This window comes from Dreissena polymorpha, chromosome 11 (assembly GCF_020536995.1).
Source record: "Dreissena polymorpha isolate Duluth1 chromosome 11, UMN_Dpol_1.0, whole genome shotgun sequence".
Taxonomy (NCBI): Eukaryota; Metazoa; Mollusca; class Bivalvia; order Myida; family Dreissenidae; genus Dreissena; species Dreissena polymorpha.
Window position 1 is genome coordinate 84769302 of NC_068365.1, and position 15407 is coordinate 84784708.

Here is a 15407-nt window from a genome sequence, read left to right on the forward strand (position 1 = left end):
AGGTCAAAGGTCAAGGTCACTGTGACCTCTAATATAAAACTTTAACATAGGCTCTAAAGTCAAAGTACTTCCACCTACAATTTTGAAACTTTATATGTAGATGCACCTTGATGAGATCTACATGCCACACCCCTTTTTGGGTCACTAGGTCAAAGGTCAAGGTCACTGTGACCTCTTATATAAAACTTTGACATAGGCTATAAAATCAAAGTGCTTCCACCTACAACTTTGAAACTTCATATGTAGATGCACCTTGATGAGTTCTACATGTCACACCCATTTTGGGGTCACTAGGTCAAAGGTCACTGTGACTTCTAAAAAAAATAATCTGACAAGCTTTTGCAGCCGAGCGCGGCACCCGTTATGCGGTGCTCTTGTTTTTTACAATATTTGTTCTATAATTTATATGTGCCCTTTGAATGCTACAGTACATTGTAGACAAAACAAGATTAATAATTATTGATTTATAAATATGAGTAATGAAGTATTTTGACTGTCACTACATGGCATGTCTATAAATAGAAACTGAGTTCCTGGGAAAGAGACACTTTATGACCTTGTCTTAATTTTATGGTTGTTAAATGATTGTACATGTACACAATGTTTTCCTGTTGATTGAATTGTGCAATTGTTTCAGTATGTGTAAGTGTTTCCATCTGTGTAATTTTGCTTCAATTCATATCTAACTCGCCAGTCGCATTTCAACATGTGAATGTTAACACAATAGCTCTGCTACTGAAGTTTAATGTCACACTTAACTATTGAATCATTGAAATGTATGCATATATTTTAGATGTATAAAGGCCTATTCATAGCAACATATGCGTAATATAATATCACTGCAGTATGTTTAATAAGATTATTTAACATTAACAGTAATTCAATATCTTGATGTTACTCTGTTTTGCAGTAGAGAAGTGTGCTGTGAGTCCCACAGGGGACAGGCTGTACATAACCAACCCCTCCCAGCACAAGCTTCTCACCCTGGCCAGGGATGGCACACTCCTGGCTACATTCAGAGACCCAGCACTAGGTGGCCAATATGGTCTACATGTGACCCCTGCAGGCCAGGTGCTGGTCTGTGGAGGCTGGTCCGACACTATACTACAGGTGGACTGGGAGGGGAAGAGTAAGCTGGCCACTCTGGCTACTCAAGAGGATGGAATGTGGAGACCAGAGTCAGTCTGCTACAGCAGCACAACATCATCCATCATTGTGGGACAGTGGAGGGACAACAACATCCTGGTGTTCAGAGTGGAATAGTGTGTATGTATGAATTAGTTGTTGTGATTAGTGATAAGTATTTCAATGACACTGCGTAGTTGAGCATAAGAACATTGTAGTGTTTTATATTTCAAAAAAAGTGTGTGTGTAATTGCAGATGCAACATATATGTGTACACATATTGTGTTTTTCTTATACAATGTTGAGTTTGTCTTTGAACATTAGAACTATATAATATGTACTATTGATGCTATATTGTTAAAATATTTGTTTCATTATTGCCCTTTAATTAACCATTTGTCATAAGCTGTGTATGAAATGAGAGAACCATTTAAATAATGGTTTGTACATACATATACATGCACATGATGCTTGTGCTATTTTTAGACGTTCATTTCTAGATGAATGTAAAAAAATGAATAATGAATAATTACTTCAAAACATAGCAAATTTATTTAACATTTTATAAAAACTTTTTTTAAATATGAACAAGTTTAAGTAATCTTAAGATGAAAAAATATTGATCTTTTCAGTAAATTATATTGTAGATTTAGAACACATAGTGGGACATTGGTTATTTTTTGTGCTGATGATACTGTATGATTGTAAATTATTACATTGTTAATTGTGTATGAGGCTTAAATTGACAAACAGGATGGACAAAATCTGGCTATTCTGCTTTTAATATTAAGTGTATTTTGGTTGAGAAGTTACAATGATTCCATCCAGAGACAATCTAATTGTCTATAAATAGTTTTCATAAAAGGTTGACATGGGAATTATTTCTGTATACTCTATGACACACGTGTTGTACATGCTAAAACTGAAGACCTGCACATACAGTACAGCTCACGCAAAACCAACAAAATCCGCGGCTACGCCGCGGACACACTCTTTTGTTTTCGAAATTACTCCGCATCCACAACGAGTATTCCCTCGGCATCATGCCGAGGCACTCCGCGATCATTCGCGGAGTTACGCCGCGTCTGTTCCTGCCTCGGCATCGATCCGCGGCATCACGCCGCGTCTTTACACGCGGCGGTTCGCCGAAAAAAATACAAATATTTATTATTTACTATAACACATGTTAAATATTTTGTACATAAACGATTATTAGAAACAGATACAAATAATACGTTGATATGTTTACTTCTGCGTGATTGTGTAAACCTTTGGTCAGCTTCTCTGCATACGGAACTTCATATATGATGATTTTGTAGGTCATTATAACCATATCAATCAACCTTACACAGTTTAATCCCGAACATGATCTCGGAAACAAGATTTGCTTTAAACATCGAAAATAACATATTGAGTATCATAAGATTTGCGAAAATACATATGAGAACCAAACGACTATACACATAGAAAACAAATATAAATAATGTTGACAATTTTAATAAAAACTTATATTCGTTTATATTTAAAAATGATTACTTTCACTTCGTCCCGATTTTCAGAAATGGCCATGTACATGTTGCATCTAAATATCAATTTAATAAACGAAATTATCGGGCAATATATTGAAACATTAAACTCGGCATAAATGTGACTACCAAAATAATATTGCGACGCAAAACAGTATCATTATTGCGACAATTAATTACACTTGTAAATCTGCTGTTCTCTTAGAAATTGCGCGAAAATAAAGATGACTCGTGTAATATCACGTTATCTGCCTGGAAAGCGTGAGCTTTTTCATTGTAATTTTAATAAATCTTTGCATATAATACGAGGATATAACAAGTAATACAAGCGTATGCGAATGCAAAAGGAAATGCAGTGAGAACCCCGCCTTAAAATATCGAATTTTATACTGAAACATTAGGCGGTTAATCTTTTGATTTGTCGGCGTTTTTTTTAATACTGAAACATTAGGCGGTTAATCTTTTGATTTGTCGGCATTTTGTTTCATTTCAGACTCCATGCAGTTTTCAGATCATAATCTCAGTGCTTTATTATCCGAACTCGTTAGTTTCTGGACACATGCGCTACTGAAAATAACCACCGGTTACGGCCCAAACAAGCACAAAGTGTCTAGTCTCCCGTGTGTTTTATCCCTAAATGTTAGATAAGCACGTGCACTATTTATTATTATGTTGGTCAGTACAGAAGGCCTTCTGAAAACCGCCGACTGCGTCTTTGTTTTATTGCTCAATCTAGCACCGATAATCCAATATCCCGTGTATTACAAAAACACACACTTAAGATAAGCACGTGTCGTCCGTCAAAACTATAATTTATCAGTAAACATATCGAAGTAATTCTCGTATATGATCTCGGAAACGGGACATTTACCATTACGATATTTTTTTTCATAAGATTTGCTTAAAACAAATGAGAACCAATCAAACATGCACAGACAAAACAAAATATAAATAATTATGACAAATTAAATGGAAAAAAACGTTGGTTTATTTTCGAAAAATCGCTTTTCCTTTCTCCCAATTTTCAGAAAATGACTTATACATGTTGCATAAAACCTAAATATAGATGACGCTGTTTATTGGTGTTGTAAAAGAATATTAACTTTACACGGCACTTTGTGTGCAATCAGATACAATACAGTAATTGTTGCAATATTGAACGAACTAAAATATGAAAATGATACAGCGTTTTTGACTTTATTTTATTCAGGAAAATGTCAAAATCATTTGCGAGATACCCCGGTACTCAAATGGAAATTCACTACGAAGTTTTACAATGTTGTCTGCGCAACGTAGTTTTGTGTATCAATAAATTCACCCACGCTTATTTTCGTGCGCTTTTTGTTTTAGACAAACACTGGACATGAAAATATCATGGGCATATACATGTATTTATTTGTGTTACCCTTGTCCCGATTGGACACCTATTTCATCAAATCTTTATTAGAAACATATGCCAAAATTCATTTGATATTTTAGAAAAATGTTGGATGTCTGTGTTAATGAGTTTTATTGAACACTTTTCTCGTCAGTATTAATCAGAATTTGCATTTGAAAATGGAATACACGGGATTAGCGTGTAATGGATAGAGACGGGAAAATTCACATGTATGTGGTAATCGATATTGACAGTCATAAACGCATGTATCGGGGAAACGATAGACTCGGGATTATACGCATCTATCAGGGAAAGGGTTAAGAAACAGTTAATAAAGATAATTTGGACAGATGATGCAAAACCTTATTGTCAATGTATTATGTAGTGAATTGTTTCGCAACGTAGTAACGGTCCATGTAATAAATTTTATGAAGCGAAACTCGGAGTCCATTTCTATCCGAGGTACATGTACATTGTAAATTATAATTAATACGATTGTCCGCCGAATGACTCGACATCATCAATAAATTACTCGGCATCATGCCGAGGCGAGTCGCGGAGACGAGATGCGGAGTGCCTCGGCGGACAGACGCGGCTACTCGGCGACCAGATAGTCGATTCCGAGTCGACTCCGCGAACACAAGATGGCGTCTGACTCCGCGGATCGCGGAATATGTTTGTTTTGCGTGAGCTGTACTGTATGACTGGAGTATCGTTAAATGTTATTCCCTTTTATGTTGTGTAAGCCAACTAGAATTATGTTTTATTTCAGGTTATGTATGTGCAAGAAATTATGTTATGTGCAGTAACTATTGGTCAAATATTTGTGTGCGGGCTAAATATTTGCTTGTGTGTCACTCAAGTACCTCTTTATATGAATTCTTTTTGAAATTGGCCAGTCTATCAACCAGTGGGAATGTAAGAGAATACACATTCAATCCGCAATATGTCAGCAAGTCCTCATCCAGCTGTTCACTGAACAGGCTACAACTGATATTATAAGATACAAGCAATTATTTCAACAGTAATGAATGTCATTATTGAATAAAAAACACCATTGTTGTGAACATTATTGAAATGCCCTGTGCTTTAATATGATAATCTTGTATACGAGAAGGAAACTGCTGATTATGTGCCCTGAGCGTTGATATAGACTGCTCGCATATTGATGCTCGTTCTGCATAGACATACAGGATAGGAAAATAATCAGTTTTCTTACGTGAAGAAAGGCCAGGTACTTTACAATCCATCCGGATAACAGACACCGCAAGGACAATATGCAATTGGTAGATACATCTCCAAGCTGTGGAGGTAATTTCCTTTCACTGCCAAGTGCCATACAGAAATTAAAACACAATACTGTTAATACGGACTATCAATGTGGATCCACGGTAACCGGTCCAGCCCTCATGGATTCATAGACAGCAAAGCGGTCAGCCAAGTTGACCAGCTAAGCCACACTCAAGCCCCTGACCGCTGTTACAGACCCATGTGACTCACGAAATGGCAGTGGACACCAAACCAGACTAAAAGACCAAACATGCACCGTCAGCTCCTGTCCCAACCCATGTCTCCAAAGTGAAATCTGATCAGGAAACGCATTAAGGTTAGCAGGCTTATTTTAAGATTTAAGATTTGTGGACTGTGTTAGTGGGTTGTGTATTGCAGTCATGTATTTCCAATGTGAAATGTTTTGTTGTGTTAATCTTGATCACAGTTCTTGAATACAACATAAATTGGGAGAATAAAAGTAAACTTCTCAGGTTGACGTAGGAAACACATCAGGCATTAGATACACTCTATGATGTTTTTTTCCGGTTTTAAACAGGTTTTAATCCTAGATGAACATAGTCAACCTGAGACAGGACAGTCATCAGGGATACTTGCCGATGTCCCCCCCCCCCCCCCCCCCCCCCCCCCCCCCCCCCCCCGACTGCGCTAGTCCTCGCATCCAGGACCCGCATAGAGCAAGGGCAACAAACTGCAGAGCACTTCAACAACAACAATCACCTCAACATGGCGATGGAGGAAACTGAGTGCAACAATCTCCTGAAATTGCTATTGAGCCAACAATGATGCTTAGGGCGACATCCACAGAGGCGATGTTTATACGGTAAAATACAGTAGCTTCTCTTGTCTTGTGTATATACTATGTTTGTTACAGCGTGAGAGCTAAGTAGTCTCAGTGTGCTTAAATAATTAGCTCCACTATTTACAAAATAGTCTGAGCTGTCTGACTCACGGAACTGTTTTATGAACGATCTAAACAGCACATTTCTATCACATGTATTTGATTGCAATTTTACAAATTTGGTAGGTGTCATTGTCTAGTTCACTATCCAAGTTTTCAAAATTTGACTTGCACCGTAGCATAATTATACTTATGTTGCTGCTTAGTTAAACCTATTTATTGAAGTTTGATTGCATCGAAAGCCAAAGGCTGATTGAAACGCTCCCGAGCCTGTTTCCAGGATATAATCCAGATTGACAAGTAAACATATAAATAATAAGAGCTTAGTGAACATTGTGTTGCTGTGAATAAAAATTAGAACATGCGTGTATATTATGTAACATCTTTGTTAAATGAAAATACTACTCATATAAGGGTATGTTCACTATATGTTTAAAAAACAAAATGTATTAAGGATAAGCATATCTTAAAACTGGTAACTTATACTTGTTGTTCGATCCATTGTTCACTTTGTAGGGATTTATCAGACACTCGGGTAAATTACTTCCACTCCAAAATGCAATGCCCTCTTAACATGAGTTTTATAATTGTCCCAGTTGAGAGGTTTTTCAACTATCCATTGTATATGGTTGGACAAACCATTTACAGTCTATCATCGGGTATCATTGACAGTTAAATTTTAGATTGTGAAACAGATGTATCTACTGTACAAGTTGTTATCAGATAGGACAGTTTAAAGATCAGCCGTAGTTTGTATGTAAGATATTTGTATGCCCTCACAGTTGGGCATGTAGTGATCGCACTGCCCATCTGTCTGTCTGTCTGTCCGTCACACTTTTTTGAAAAATGCTCATAACGTCTATGTCGATTTAGATGTAACCTTCATAGTTGTTATGCATGTGTATATGGACAAGGCCTTTCCATACGCACACAAATTAAGACCCCTTTGACCTTGAACTTAGGGTCCGCGGTTAGGTTTCGAAATCTGCGTTTAGGTTTCGAAAAATGCTCATTACTTCTATGTCGCTTAAGATTTAGCTTTTATATTTAGTATGCATTAGTATATGGACAAGGTCTTTCCATACGCACACAAACTTTGACCCCTTTGACCTTGACCTTGAACTTAGGGTCCGCATTTATGTTTTGAAATATGCGTTTAGGTTTCGAAAAATGCTCATAACTTCTATGTCGCTTCAGATTGTACCTTCATATATTGTATGCATGTGTATATGGACAAGGCCTTTCCATACGCACTCAAATTTTGACCACTTTGACCTTGACGTTGAACTTAGGGTCCTTATTTAGGTTTCGAAATCTGCGTTTAGGTTTCGAAAAATGCTTATAACTTCTATGTCGCTTCAGATGTTACCTTCATAATATTTGGTATGCATGTGTATATGGACAAGGCCTTTCCATACGCACAAAAATGTTTTCCCCTTTTACCTTGACTTTGAACTTAGGGTCCGCGTTTAGGTTTCGAAATCTGCATTTAGGTTTCGAAACATGCTCATAACTTCTATGTCGCTTCATATGTAACCTGCATATTTGGTACGCATGTGTATAAGGACAAGGCCTTTCCATACGCACACAAAACTTGACCCATGTGGCCATGACCTTGAAGTTAGGCATTAAGGTTTCGAAAATTCGTTCTGTTATTTAGCTGTCTTACATAACTATCAATGCGTTTTTGGGGGGCATATGTCATCCTATGGAGACAGCTCTTGTGGTAAGCTGAGTTTGTTGAGCATTAGAAATTACGTTTAATTCTAAATGTGACCACATAACTTGTGTAGATATAATGTCTACGAGCATTCATGCCCAAGTAGGGCACTTTTTCAGTTATTAGCATAAGTATGTATATTTTTGTTCTTATAAACCAGTTTACCCAATACAAGGAGGAGAATGTAAACTTACTGACTGAATGTCCATAACTGACTTTGGTAAAAAAAAACAACACATTAACAAATAAACACATTGTAATGTGTGGAGTGTTCTATAAACAAAGAAATAAAATTCTTGGATTTTCTTCTCAGAGTTATATAATCGAAGATCGGTTTCCCAGAACAGCAGCTGTCTTAACAGCTGAACGACTGGAAACTCTGTCAAGCATTGGGCAGACATAAGCTGCAGTGGACTCTTGAGTGTGGACTTCTGGAAAAACGAGGTTACCTTATCCACATGGTTATTTGTGATATTTATACCCAAGAAGGAGGGCATATAGTGATCGGACTGTCCGTTCGTCAGTCTGTGTGTCTGTCGGTCACACTTTGCGTTTAGGTTTCGAAAAAAGCTCATAACTTCTATGTTGCTTCATATAGCAATTTGATATTTAGCATGCATATGTATGTCATGAAGTTTCACATTTTGAGTGGTGAAAGGTCAAGGTCAACCTTCACGCTCAAAAGTCACAAAAATAAATCCAAGGGAAGTAATAAGCTTCAGAGGGAGATAATTATCTGTAATTTCCAAATGATAAAAAAAAATGCGGCGCAGTAGGGGGCATTGTGTTTCTGAAACATAACATCTCTTGTTTTGTGTATTTCAATCACAATAAACTTGTTGCAAACAATATTATCTAAAATTCCTGGTCATTCAAATACAATTTGGTAGCTAGGATTTTTTTCTATTAAAGTGGTCAACTTGTACCATCTGAAAACGAATGTATGAAATTAGTTGTATAATATATATACATGTTGTATTGCCTCTGGAGTAAATTTAGCAAGGTAGACTGTATTTGTACAAAATGTACTGTACATATTCATTTTATATCAACATAATTAAAACATAATTAAAATGATTTTTGTGAAACAAACTTCACTGTCTCCCTGATGCCATTTTATTATTTTTATTCCCAGTCATAGGCGAAGGGGTATTGTTTTGGCGTTGTCCGTCCGTCCGTTCTTCCGTCTTTCCGTCCTTCCGTCTTTCCGTCCGTCAGGAGCCATATCTTGGACTTGCTTTGGCGGATTTCATTGAAACTTGGTATGAGTATATATAAGGATAAGAGAATGATGCACGCCAAATGGCATTGTAAACCATCTGTTAATAACGGAGTTATGACCCTTTGTATCTTGAAAAAATGCTTTTTTAGTGTCAAATATAACACTTTTGTGTCCAGAAGCAAATTGGCGGGGGATATCAATTCAACAAATTTGCTTGTTGGTTATATTTTACTGGTGCTTGAATACATAACTGTGATTAATGCAGATGTTTCTCATCTGTTCCCAGGCGCCTTACACTCACCAGTGGGGTCACCAGGTTCCCTCACTCTGAAACGGTCCCAGCATCTCAACAGGTAACCTCCCTTGGTTATTCAATAAAGGTTAGAATCGATGCATTGTTCACGTAGTACTCAGGGGTTCAAGACGAACGATCCACCCAGTGGAATTGTTATATTGGTATGGTTTATAAGCGCATGCATAAAGAATTTACCATACTGCCATCGCATCAACATAGACTGGTTGATGCGAGGTTATTCACATTCACATATAATATCTTTTTTAAAGATCACTTGCATTCCCATAAAACGACGCTGAGCTAATGAACATTGCCACAACGCCAAAATAAAGGGTACTCCAGGCCCAATGTCACCGCGGTACCAATCCGGCTCCTACAGCCGCCATCCAGGATGAGCATTGTGGGTCCCAGCGGAAGGATAATTATGCCCATGGGCTCGCAGCTATCCCCGGACTTATCACAGCAGCGGTGGAACAACATGGTGGCCAAGGTTAGCTATTGTTGTTGTTGTCTTTTTCGTGGCTGGTAATTGGCGCTTAATAAAATGTCAAAAATGTTTTTCACTTTTGACAGCTTAAATTTCCCTATATAAGGTTTTCAAATTGGTTTCAAAATATGTAAAAATATATAAAACCGCTGAAGGCATTGCACATTTAATACAACATAAGCTTATAAAAAGGAATGAAGATGTTTCGATTGAAAAAACAATTGTAAAGACAGAAAAAGATTGTATGTCAGTCAAAAGTGTTTTGGCTAAGAATTAGGATGTCCGTAAATCTGCAATTGTTTGCTCTTTGAAAGTATTTAATATTATTGTCATGAGAAATTTATTTCTACTTGTTTAAGCACCTAATCGCACGGCCACGAAAAATTATTGCTCTCTGCGAGAATAATGGTAAACCTCATTAAATGCACATAAATAATCGGTTTTCAATATGCGAAACTCTTCAGGTGTCACAATTCTTGTTAAATATTAATATGTTCATGAATGACACAGCTTTATCATTGTTTTGCATTTCTTTAAGTGTATACTTAAGTAATTATTATTTCCAACAGTGACAAATCTTTATGCTTTTTTTCTTTTGTTTTATAAATTGTAATTATTACTTTTTGGTGAATTTGTGGGAAATGAAAAATCCATTTTTCATATCGCACAGTCCAATAAATATTTCTTGAGTTGATAGGTGATCAATGAGCGAGTTATGTTATTAATCGTGCATGCTTTTTTGATGCATGATTTTAGAAACATCTTTATGATTGTATATATCTAAAACAATTGGTTCAGTTTGTTATTAAACCTTGTAAGAGGTGCAAGCATTTTTCAATTGCTTATAAACCTACCATCTTTAAGTTCTGTCTGCATCTAGTCACTGGTGAGTCATTTTATTATTTTAAGTGTATTTACGTGTATTATGGTTATACTAGTAATCATTATATTATTTGAATTATATTGTTTTATTTAATTATCTGATTTATAATTTATCTTAAAATACTTTATGTTATTATATTTCAGACCATCAGACCATCATCATTAATATGATTAATTAAAATAAAAGTTGAAAATTATACCCACTTTTGTTAACTACACAAACCCCAGCTACACAACTAACAATTGTGAAATGCTTAATTAAAATTTTCAGACTAATTTTGTTAATTTGTATGCCCACGAAGGAGAGCATATAGTGATCGCACTGTCCGTCTGTCTGCCCGTTTCTCTTTTTGTCACACTTTTGCGTTTAGGTTTTGAAAAATGCTCATAACTTCTATGTCGCTTCAGATGTAACCTTCATATTTGGTATGCATGTGTATATGGACAAGGCATTTTCAAACGCACACAAATTTTGACCCCTTTGACTTGGACCTTGAACTTAGGGTCAGCGTTTAGGTTTCAATATATGCGTTTAGGTTTCAAAAAAGCGTTTTTTTGGGGGCATATGTCTTCCGATGGAGACAGCTATTGTTTTTCCGAAAATCTGTTTTTAGGGCATCCAAAAGTTAATTTTGGTAATTTATCTTAATTTGATGCGATAACTTGTGGAGTATTGGTGGAAAAGAAAATCTTATAAACTAAAAATACACGGAACTAAAAATAGACGCTTTGTAATGAACATTGCAGATTGTTTTTAGTTGAAAGAGCTTCATTTCTGAAAGAGGAATCATTCCTGACATTGATATCTGCGAGAAAAATGAAGTGAGATTAACGTGTATGACATTGTGCAATCTTTAATTTATATCTTCTCTATTTTCTTTCACAGCAAGAGGCACCCCAATACAACAATCGCCACAGATCATTGTCTGGTGACAATCAGCAACCCATGGTATCCTAGCAACCAGGCCATGTTCGCACAGCAACAATAACATCAGCTGCAGCAAGACTCGGTTCAGCCATCTTCAATGTTAGGACAGCAACCTAATTGCAGTAATTATCTACTATATAAACTGACTATGTATACATGTTAACAATAATTAAGCATTACTTAATGGTTACCTTTCGTTAAAATAAGCAGTCAACAATTTGTGGGGTTTCATGCTGTTCGGTTATTACTTTGACCTCATCTTAACTCAGTATTCCCTCTGTAACCAGCAAGACCCAGCGTAACAGTTGTCACAGTATTGATAGTTCAAAGTATTTTCGTTTGAGTACAATTTGACTGAACCCAAAATCTATTAAATATCTGTAGTTTGTTTCATAGGTTTGACATTGATTAACTAAGTCCTCATGTTAAAGTATTGCATTGAAGGAATACAATTGAGAATCGTTGGACTAATGATATCCAATGGCTTGCCCAATATGAAGTTTCAAAATGTGTAATTTTCTAAATATGTATATACCCCTATTGTACAGTGAAATGTTGAATAACCCATCGGTACGTATCATCAACATAAAAAATACCACATACGGGTAACTTGCACGATATCTGCTTTTTTAGGAATTAAACAATAAAATAAACATGTTTTATAAAATGATTGCTGTAGATAATTGTTAGTTCTACCCTTAAGTGTGAATATTCTGGGGTTTTCACAGTTTCAGTTAAACAAATGTCGGGTTGTGTGATTTTTCTTTTAAAAAAATGGAAAGAATGGATCCCGCTAGTCATATACATGTTTTACTTCTCAATGAATTCTGAAATAAAATTCAGTATTACTATAAAATCAACAACTATCTTTCCTTGAAAAAAAAATTAGAAGTTTTTCATCGGCAAAGCTCACATGATAACCATTCAATTTTCTTTATTAGGTCAGTAGCTTTTTCATTTCCTGCAAGCAACGTTAAATGGCTTTGAAATAAACATGACCATGTCATGAAGTGTAGCTTATTATGTTACCGGTTATACTGTGGAAATAATGATACAAAGTAACATCAATTTATTTTATGGCTTCTTACTGATCCGGCACGATGTGGGTATACAATACAGGGCAGTGAATGCATATGTTGTTTCAGCAACACTATCTGACTGTACATGGTAAGTAAGAAGTTATTTACTGCAGATTATTTTCTTTCACAGCAATGTGCTCCTAGATACAAACATCGTCATAGATCTCTCTCCAATCGCTTGAAGCTTTCACCAAACTGCTTCATATTTAGCTACCAGCAGTATCCATGCAACAGTATCCATGAAACAAACCCATAATTGCCCAGCAACAGCTTCATCAGCAGCAGTGGTCAGGTCAGCCGTCAACCATGTTTGGGCAGCCAAGGCGCAGTAGTTTGTTGAAACGTCAGCTCAGTATGGATAGTTTTTAACTAATATTTTGTTATGGAGTTAAGGATGAACATTGTGATTTTAAATGTTGTTTCTTCTTACAAATTGTTATTTTAGAAAGATATTTTTCATTTTGGGTGAAAGGTGATATTGGAGGTATTTCATCTTAATATAGACTCATATCAAACCAATGAATCCCTCCCTTTATTCATTTAAGAAACAACAATATATTGATACAGGTACTTTGAAAGCAATATATAAAGGCAAGAAATGTAAAGCATTATAACTAATGAAATAAATAATGCAACAATAAAAATAAGAATTATGTAAAAAAATAAACTTATTATGAAAAAAGTGCATTGTGAAACAAAACTTACTAGTCTAATTTATGTATTTAAATTTGCTTGTATGTATTTTTTAACACTTAAACAAATATGTTATGTTGTGCAGTATATTAACACATAAATATTTCACCTTGCCTCTCTTCTACCAAGGTTGACTCACGCCGCTCAGAGCAGATCAGCGGGCTTTCATGTCGCAGCACAACATCTCAAAGGGATCCATGCGAGGTCAGCCCTCCCAACAGTGCCATACCCATGACGATGAAGTCCTCCAACTCGCCCCAGTACTCACCTTGGTGTCAGGGAAAGGTTTAAGGTCACATGGGCTTTGGTGACCTTTGCATGATTGCATGTTGGACTGGAGTGATGAGACATTTTCCATTTCAATTAAGATTGTATTGCAATTCTTTTCTCTTTAATCAAAATAAAAAATGATTGGTATTACGAAAGGAATACTTATACTTCTATTGATAAATGTCTCCAAACTTATTAACCTGAGATTGATTTTGGACTGTTTGATATTTCGTGTTTATTTAGTATTGACTTCAATGGAGTTTTTAGACAAAACTGGAATGTTAGTGCATCTGTGAAATATATGCCAGCACTTATTTTTAGAGGACATATGAGTTTTCTCAGAATATATCGCCTTACTTAGATGTTTTGATAATGCGTAATATTTTTCTAATGTCAAAAAATATCTTTTTTTGATATCCCATCCTTTATCGCCAAATTGATGGTTTGACTTTGCTATTTGGAAATGAGGAGGTGAAAAAGACAAACACTGTTACACTTTTTTTTTTCACCCAAAGTATTTTTTATTTAACCAACAGCCCGATGATCATCATGACCTTGCTTGTTCTTTGCCCTCAGACCCTTTGTTAAAAAACAAACAAAATGACAAACTGAAGTTAACAACAATGCATCTTCCTTTTTTTCAGACACCAATCAACACAATCAAACGGGCCAATCAGAAAGACAGCCTGTTGCATCAGTTAGTCATACCTCGGAAGATCAGTTATGAATAAAATTTAAGCACATGCTACTTTCTAAGTTCCCTTATTGGTCGCGTTATAGCCTCGCCTTCTGTTGTGAACAATAACAATGATCGAAGATCTCATCTTGGAATTGTGGGATGGGTCGGAAACGAGTGGCATAGTTCAAAATGAAATTGCAGAATGACAAAGCATACCAAGTCATGTGGCCAGCCATAAAGTCGTGTGGCATGCCACATTGTGGAATGCGACCAGCGAATACATTTCATGTAGTATGGGCATAATAATGCTGTCAATGATTTGATATAAATGTTTTTGTTTAAACGGGATTTTGGAAAAACTTAGAATTAAGAGTTTGCATACGCTGACTTTATGCTTAAGCAAAGCTGTTTAAATAATACTAGTAACTTGTACAAAATGTCATATTTATTGTTTCCTTTTCATTAAATAAAACATATATCAGTATTGTTTTATCAGTAATGTAGCAAGACATGCTATTTTTGTTAAAGAAAGATTAAACATTTTGACACTTCTATTTTTATCTTTCTGTATTTCCGTCTGTATACAGTACTTGTTACTTTGCTTAGAGGAGTCAGTATTTTATCAAGAATCGTGTGTAGTCTCGTAAAATTTAAAAAGCAAAATATTAATTAATTTCTACAAACTTGTTTTATGCTCGGTAAATTGTAAATTCTGTATTGACAATTGGTATTACTATTAAATATTAGCACAAATTTATCATATTTTAAAAGCTGTATACATGTTCAAAACGCTGATAATAGGCGAAAAGCCTATGTTGTCATCATTTGAAGAAAGATTGTTTGAAATGAATAAAATGTGAAAGGTTATCTTTACTAAAATTGCTATGGTTTGTTTAAGGATATGAAAAGACTATAATTCTATGGAATGCTTT

General features: G+C 35.7%; 3 long non-coding RNA genes across 3 annotated transcripts; all 3 read left to right on the top strand.

The window, feature by feature from the left end:
• The first annotated feature begins 1019 nt into the window (after positions 1 to 1019).
• On the top strand, positions 1020 to 5958 carry LOC127851586 (uncharacterized). The gene is made up of 3 exons (XR_008035832.1): positions 1020 to 1266; positions 4802 to 5635; positions 5858 to 5958. It is a non-coding gene; the product is annotated as an uncharacterized LOC127851586 (long non-coding RNA).
• Positions 5959 to 6041: 83 nt separating this feature from the next.
• Positions 6042 to 9905, top strand: LOC127850423 (uncharacterized). The gene is made up of 4 exons (XR_008035283.1): positions 6042 to 6142; positions 8254 to 8384; positions 9449 to 9515; positions 9727 to 9905. It is a non-coding gene; the product is annotated as an uncharacterized LOC127850423 (long non-coding RNA).
• A 1819-nt stretch (positions 9906 to 11724) lies between these two features.
• LOC127850006 (uncharacterized) lies at positions 11725 to 14864 on the top strand. The gene is made up of 4 exons (XR_008034989.1): positions 11725 to 11876; positions 12964 to 13185; positions 13656 to 13818; positions 14441 to 14864. It is a non-coding gene; the product is annotated as an uncharacterized LOC127850006 (long non-coding RNA).
• The last annotated feature ends 543 nt before the right edge of the window (positions 14865 to 15407 follow it).